An 8,637-nucleotide genomic window follows, 5' to 3' on the forward strand; every position below is an offset into this window, starting at 1 on the left:
AAAGGAATGTTGGATCTAGTAAGAAGATCAGATTTAGAACTGGAAGGGACCTTAGAAGCCGTCAAGTCTAATCCCCTTCATTTTACAGATAAGAACACTGAGACCCAGGGAAGTTAAATGACTGGCCCTAGATTTGTTGCCAGTGAATATCTGAAGCAGGATTTGAACCTAGGTCTTCCCGATTCCAAGTCTAGTTTTCTAGACTTGAATTTTAAGCCAGGCTCTTTTACTTACTACCTTAGGTACCTTGCTACCTTATATACCTTTCCAGGCCTCAGTTTCCCCATTTACAAAAATGAGAAGATCTGTCTAGATGATCTCTTAGGTGCCTTCTGGCTCTGATTTGGGGCAGCTAGAGGGTACAGTGGATAGTGTCAAGCAGAAGCCTCATCATCCTGAGTTAAAATCCAGCCTCAATCACCTACTAGCTGTATGACCTTGGGCAAGTCCCTTCACCCCATTTGCCTCAGTTTGTTCAGCTGTAAAATGAGCTGGAGAAGGAAATGACAAACCACTCCAGTATCTTTGCCAAGAAAACCCCAAACAGGGTCACAAAGAGTCAGGCATCTGAAAAATGGCTGAATAACAACAAAGCTCTGAGTATATATGAAATAAGTGTCTGGACCTTAATTTCTCCACTTTTAAAATTGGAGGTCCAGACTCTAAGATCCCTTCTACTTCTTTTTATTATTATTTTTAAACCCTTACCTTCTGTCTTAGTTTTAATTCTCCCCCCCCCCCAAATTCTTAGCTTCCATCTTAGAATCAATACAGTGTATTGGTTCTAAGGCAGAAGAGTGGCATGGGCTAGGCAATGACGGTTAAGTCACTTGCCCAGGATCACGTAGCTAGGAAGTGTCTGAGGTCAAATTTGAACCCAGGACCTCTCATCTCTAGGCCTGGCTCTCAATCCACTGAACCACCCCTTAGTATCAATTCTAAGACAGAAAAGCAGCAAAGCCTAGGCTATCAAGGGTTAAGTGAGACTTGCTCAGGATCATAAAGCTGGGATCTCTTCTACTTCTGCCTACGACAAACAAGAACTGATATGTTCTCCTAGTAAAAATGACAACAAATCTCATTTCTACAGCATATTTCCAAACACTTTTCTTATAGCAATTCTGTGAGGGAGGAAGCACAAGTTTTATTATCCCCATTTTGTAAATGAAGAGACCAAGTCTCTGAAAAATGAAGTGATTTTTCTGTGGTCACAAAGCCAATCAGGATTATGTCCCATGATGTAATGGAGAAAATACTCATTTGGAATCCTAAGGCTTGGGTTCAAAACCTGGTGTGTAAAGCAAGATTTGAACACGTCTCCCCAAGTTGAGCGTGCTTTCCACTATACTAGAATTCCTCTGGCACTGTATAGGCTTAAGTATGGTAGAAAGAGATGCAGCTTTGGAGTCCCAAGTCCCAAAACCTAGAACTGAAGTCCAAGTTCTGCCTCTCAAGAGCTCTGTGACAATGGCCATGTCCCAATTTCTCCAAGATTTAGTTTCTATATCTGGAAAATGGGAATGGTAATAGTTTGCATCCTACCTATCTCACCAGGCTCCAAAGTGCTATAGAAACGTGAGTCATTATTATTACTGTTCCTCTACTTGGGAGTAGGAAAAACAATTTTCCTTAACAGTAAGCAGGAAGATGTTACCTAACACTTTGGGGGAGCCATGTTTTGTTTTGTTTTTTCCTGCAGAAGATGCAGTGAAAGAGGGATCTCCCCCTTTAGAAAGAGTCAATAAGATTTGACTCATCTTGCAGGAAAGATAAAGTTAACAATGTTTACTGACTGAGTCCCCAGAACTCTGAGTCACCCCATTCTCAGTCATTATGGGCCTTTGGCTAGGGAGTTTGGGGAAAAGGAAGCTCCACAGAAGCAGAGTTGAGAGGAGAGGAGGCCACCTGTCTCTCTCAGTCTCTCTCAGTCTCTCTAGCCCAGGGGGCTCAGGATCCACGATGGAGAATCTAGATTTGGGGCTTGCCTTTCCTTGACCCCAACTATCCTTTAAATCTCAAATGGCTTTTTTGGGAATGAGCTTCTAGTGTCTGTGAGCCTCTGAGTTTGAAGTCATTTTCTCTTCCATCCTCTTCCCCTCTTATATGTAATCCTCAGTCTGGTCTGGCACATCTGAGCAGACTGCATAAGAGGAGGGCTAGAAAAAGGGAGACAGACACACATGAGCTCAGACCAAACAAGCTCAGTGTAGGGTTGGGAATAATACTGGGGGAGGGAGAGATAGTTTGAAGGGAGAACTTAAATTCTTTGTTATGGGATATCTCTCTTGGAAGAAAGAGGAGGTGGGGGGGATGCATGGGGAAAGTTAGATGATATAAATAAAGATATCAAGAAAATTTATTTTTAAGAAATGGAAACTTTTTTAGTCTGGAAACTTGGTAGCATCCAAGAGTCTCTGTAATTTCTATTCTGGGGCCCTTAATATTTCCCTCCTTCTTCCAGCTTTCATATAAAATAAGCTCTAAGAGTTTGTGTCTATCCAAAGCCTCGTTGAAGGCCCTAATTTACCTTCTATCCTAGGATCAATACTGTGTATTTGGTTCCAAGGCAGAAGAGTGGTAAGGGCTAGGCAATTGGGTTTAAGTGACTTGTCCAGGGCAACCCAGCTAGGAATTGTCTGAAGTCAAATTTGAACCCAGGACCTCCCATCTCTCTATGGGTTTCATCTCAGTGGCTCTCTATCCACTGAGCCACTTAGCTGTCCCCACAATGATCTCTTTAAATCAGTCCTAATATTAAGAAGATGAATATCGTGGGAACCAGAGAACAAAAACAATCTGCTTAGAAACAGCCTATTTGGGGGGCAATTAGGTGGTTCAGTGGATAGAGAGCCAGGTCTAGAGATAGGAATTCAAAACCAGCCTTAGATACTTCCTAGCTGGGTGACCCTGGGGAAGTCACTTAACCTCCCTTGCCTACCCCTTATCACTCTTCTGCCTTGGAACCAGTACACAGTTGATTCTAAGGCAGAGGATAAGGACTTTAAAAAAAGAAACAGCCCATTTTGCAATGTAACTGTATGACAAAGCAGAGGCATCTCTAGCAATGAACGAGATGGACACACCTAGGCTTCCCACCTACCAACTGGCTTCTCTATTTAGCCAGAGACAGAACTGGGGAGGCTGAGTAATCTTTGCCAATCTGCTTAGGTTAATCGCGGTCCAAAAAAGGGGGAGGTTTTGGCTCTGGGCAGCCCTTGGCAGCACTAGCTGAGGAGGAGGGAATGGCAGTTCACCACTGAGGTCAAAATATATTTAGCCAGCACCAGTTAAGCCCAACGGTTTTAAGTAAAAATGTCAAACAGCCCAGCTAAGCATCTCAATAGACAACAAGGCAAAGGGGGGGAAACGAGCTTGGGGGGAAGAGTTCACAGTGATAGCAAGTGTGCCATTCCAACTTGAAAGTGCATTAAAGGGAGCGGGCTAATGAATCCCCCTTAAAGTCTCGGCCCCATTACAGCCCATCGGAGCAAGGAAAACTGGAGGCGAGGGCTCCGTAAGGGGAGGGAAGCTGGCCAGCCTGCAGGACTGGCAGCCCCCTGCCTGAACTCCCATAAAGCATCTTGGTACAGCGCCCAAATCCCATGTTTCTCCAGCCAGACAGTACAGTGGTGGCTGCAGTGGGGTTCGAGGCAGTCCTAGACCCTGACTCAGTGTCAGGAGGGTCGGGGGGGGGGGGGGGGGGAGGGGGAGAAGGCTACCTGCCCATGTCCCATGTCCCAGCCCCCTCCCCGCCCGTTTGCCTACCCCACTTCTCGTAGTAGATGCTACTCAAAAAGAGATTGTGTGGCTTAGTAGAGAGAGCCCAAGACTGTGTCAGTGACATCTGAATTCAAATCCCACTCTGCGCTTGTACTCCTTGCCCGATCCCAGCAAGTCCTTTAATAACGCTGAGCTCTCCTTTGACGTCCGTCAGAAGGAGCCAACAATAGCACGTGCCTCTCGAGATTGTAGGGAGCATCAAATAGACACGTAGCCCGCGGGCTTTGTAAAGCTGCGCACAGCCAGGAACGCGAATCACGTGAATCACGTGAATCACGTGTCGCGAAATGCCCCCTCCTGGGCCAACGTTGAATTACCTGCTAAATGATTCTAAGATGGCACCTGGGTTCAAATACTGATGATTCTGCTACTTATTATTTCCTGCAAGACCTCACACTAGACTGTCACTCTGAGATGTATAAATGTCCTGATAGTTAAGATGGCCCAGTTAGGGGCAAGTAGATGGCTCAGTGGAGAGAGAGCACCAGGTCTGGAAATAAGAGGTCCTGGGTTCAAATTTGACCACAGGCATTTCCTAATTGTGTGACCCTAGGCAAGTTACTTAACCCTAATTGCCTAGCCTTTACCTCCTTTTCCCTTAGAATAGACATTAGTATCAATGGGTTTCTTAATATTTATTTTAAAAATCAAATAAAATGACACAAGTTGGATTCATTGATCCCAAAAGACCAATCAAGCTCTAAATTCTATAATCTTTTCTTTTTTAAATAAAATCTTTTGCGTCTATCTTGGAATTAATAGTGCATATTGATTCCAAGGTAGAAAAGCAGTAAGGACTAGGCAATGGGGGCTAAGTGACTTGCCCAGGGTCACACAGCTGGGAAGTGTCTGAGGACAGAATTGAACTTAGGACCTCCCGACTCTATGCTTGGCTCTCAATCCACTGAGCCACCCTGTTGCCCCTAAATTCTATAATCTTGGAAATAAAATACACTCAAAATAACCCTCAAGAGTTTGTATCCTGGTTGAGTTGGAGCCAGAGAAGGGCTCATATTGATGAGTTGTAAGATCAGAAACTTCCCAGGTTCCACAGCACATTTCTCTAATGTCATCACTGCCTTCACATCATCACCACCCTCATCTCATCATTCCAGCTGCTAGCATTTATACAGTGCTTTAAGGTTTACAAAACATCCTGCATATGGTATTTCATTTGATCTTCACAACCCTATGAAGTAGTTGCTATTATTATTCCCACTTTATAGATGAGCAAACTGAGGCACCAAAATTTAAAAAAAAAAAAAAAGGTTAAGTGACTTGCCCAGGGTCACAATACCTAATATACATCTGTAATAAGACTTGAACTCAAGTCTTACTGACTTCAAGTCTAGCTCTCACCTTGCTCCTTCCATGATTATTGAGTTCAGTAAAGATGGATTTTATAGCTTTGCCTGTTACCTGTTTTTACACTCTTGCCTAATTTGGAGACTGTAGAAATAATGGAGTACAGAAGCTGTTCAGACAGTACTTTTTTATTCCTTGTGCTAGGGTCCATGTCTTGAATGGTAGGACATATTCTATTAAGTCTTTCTCTGACTTGTTGCAGTTGTCCCAGTGCACAGTACTTGAAGAAGTGAAAGGCAGGGAATTAAGATCAAACCTTCCTTTTCTTGGTGATTCTATAGTCTAGAATCTATTATTACTGCTGTTGACAATAGGGCACCCAGACGCATCTCTGAGGAGCTTACACTCTGATGTATAACAATGTTAGACCTGGAAGGAACTTTAGAGAGCATCTATTCCAACTGTCTCACTTTCCATGTAACAGTACTCTAGCATTACTTCCCTAACTCCTCTTAGAACTAGTAGGCTGAATTCCCAGGGAGCAGCTTACTATTTCTCCCTTCAGGGTTCTAGAGGTAACCCTGAGGGGTCAAGAATTTTAGCCCTGTTGCTTAAGAGCCCCCATTGGTGTATTCCCAGTTGATTATCAGCCAGAGTTAATTGACTTTTTTAAAGGATTTTTTTTGAACTGATATATTAAGAATAATGGTTAAAGAAACATCCTGGGAAACTCATGGTACACTTCCCCCTTACATTCACAAGTTTATTGAGGATTATGACCCCAAACAGAGGTTCTATATGGCCAAAGGGTAACTTTGCTCATGGTTGCTGGAAGTCTTCTTCTCCCTTCATCAAGAACTCTCCATGGGATTCTACTTAGTTGTAGCACTCTGCTGGGCTCTGAAGTCCATTACTTTGTAAAATTCTGAAGCTTCTTTTCCTCAGTTCCTTCCTTATCCATGCTGTGCCTCTCAGGTTCTGAGAAAATTGCTGCCACCAGCCATTGTTATTTGAGTGAACATTGCTACCCTTACCAATGAGAACTCCAGATTTCCAGCCTTTGGAAATTCACAATGTTGTTATCATCTGAAAGACTCCCTCAACCACTACTCAATTAGCCAGCTTCCAGAAAGATTGAAGCTCTAATACACCACCGCCTGGCCCACCCTTACCTCCCTCAACATCCCCTTTCCAGGCTGACTTGCTATTTTATCCAAAGCTCTGACAAGACGTGATGAATTCTCTCAACCCATCACAAAAGGTTTCCTTTGTAGTATATCCTTCTATCCAGTAATCAAAGAACTTTACTCTTCTGAGATCAATGAAGGAATTATTTAGGTCTTTCATTTATTTATTTATTTCATTAAGAAGTCTAATGAAGAAGTGAGGTGGCTCAGTAGAGAGAGAGTCAGGCCTAGAGATGGGAGGCCCTGAGTTCAAATATGACCTCAGACACTTCCTAGCTTTGTGATCCTGGGCAAGTTACTTAGTCCATCCTTATCACTCTTCTGTCCTGGAGTCACTATTTGTATGGATTCTAGGACATAAAGTAAGGGTTTTTTGGGGGGGGGGTCTAGATCTTCTGTATTGACATTAATTGGGGTCAAGATGAAAACTCCCATATTTATATGCAAATCCATCATCAATCAACAGTCATTTGTTTATTAAGTATACTTACTATGTGCCAGACACTTGTGATAAGTATTGAAGATTAAAGAGGAAAAGAAAACAAACATTGAATAGTTCCTTCCCTTTGGGAGCTTACTGTTTATCAGGAGGGGACAAGATCTATTTACCTATCTATCCATCCATCTATCCATCTATCTATCTATCTATCTATCTATCTATCTATCTATCTATCCATCCATCCATCTATCTATCTATCTATCTATCCATCTATCCATCCATCTGTCTATCTATCTATCTATCTATCTATCTATCTATCTATCCATCCATCCATCTATCTATCTATCTATCCATCTATCTATCTATCTACCTATCTATCTACATAGAAAGATCTATATATAGAGAGGAGAGAAAGAGAGATAAGTAGATAGAAAAAGATAAGATAGAGATAGAAAGATGGATGTATAGATTGATAGACAGACAGAAAGACAGACATATAGATAGAAAAAAAGAGATAAGTTAGATAGAGATAGAAAGATGAATAGATAGACAGAAGAGTATACAAAAGGAAAATGTATGGGGAGGGGACAGCATTAGCTTCTGGGGTGGGGTGGGGGAATCAGAGAAGGTTTCATGTCATAGGTAACACTTTTGCATAATTTTGAAAGAAATTTGGAATTCTAAGAGGCATAAATGAGGAAGGAATACAAAGGAAGCAATCAGTGAAAAAGTATGGCTATAAGAGATAGAATGCAGCATATGAGGAAGATCAAGAAGGTCAGATGAGGAAACCGAGGCCCAGGAAGGATAATCAGTTTCCCTGAAATCATAGAGCTAGTGTTGGAGGAAGAGAAGAAAGTCTATAGGGGCTCATAGAGAGAGAAAAGTAGTCTGTCGCCTAGATTTGAACAGAGAGAGTAAATTACAGAACTAGAAACTCAGACCAAGCTCTCCCGGGCTCTGAGTCTAGCACTGACAAATAGACAGCCCTCCGTGACCTAGACTGGCTGGCTCTTGATAAATGTTTATTGAATTGAACTGAGTTGACATTTGCCAAATGCCCACCATAAAGAGAGCAGTGTATGTTTTATCCATATGTAAAACCCCAGGGAAGTGCATGAGAAACTGTTTAAGAAAAATGATCTGTTATCTCAGGGTCACAAGTTATGCCCTGTTCTCAGTCCAGCCAACACAAATTCTTGGGGTGATGTAATCAAAAAGCTACATGTTAAATAAAGCAAATCTATTGTGGGGGAAGGGAGGGCTAAGAAGGAGAGGAAGGGGGGGGGGGGAGGGAAGCTGTTCTCAAAAGCCAGCTCTCCTGCAGCCTTATAGGAATTCTAGGCTTTCATTCAAATGCCTCTCCATCCTCTACACATGTGGCTTTTGTTTCCCCAAAATACATTCATGACTATTTGTTCCCATTTGCTTAAAAAAGATTTTTTAAACCTTACCTTCCATCTTAGAATTGATAGTAAGAATTAGTTCCAAGGTAGAAGAGCAATAAAGGCTAGGCAATAGGCAAGTGACTTTCCCAGGGTCATACAACTAGGAAGTGTCGGAGTCCAAATTTGAACCCAGGACTTCCTATCTCCAGGCCTGGCTTTCTATCCACTGAGTTACTAAACTGCCCCTTTTCATTTCTTTTAAATGTCATGCCTAAGGCTCAGAATTTCCAAGTAATTGCTATCAAAAAAAGAACATGACCTTTAAGAAAACAGATAGCTAGGTGGTTGAATACTTTGATGCTTGGGCCAGGTTGAGAAGATGTAGGTTCAGATCCTGTCTCAGACACTAGATAGATGTGGAACTCTGCCCTAGTTACTTAACTTACATCTGCCCCAATTATCTCATCTGTAAAATGGGAATGATAATAGCACCTCCCTCCCAAAGTTGTTGTGAGAATAAAATGGAATATTTGTTCAG

This window comes from Monodelphis domestica, chromosome 3 (assembly GCF_027887165.1).
Source record: "Monodelphis domestica isolate mMonDom1 chromosome 3, mMonDom1.pri, whole genome shotgun sequence".
Lineage (NCBI taxonomy): Eukaryota > Metazoa > Chordata > Mammalia > Didelphimorphia > Didelphidae > Monodelphis > Monodelphis domestica.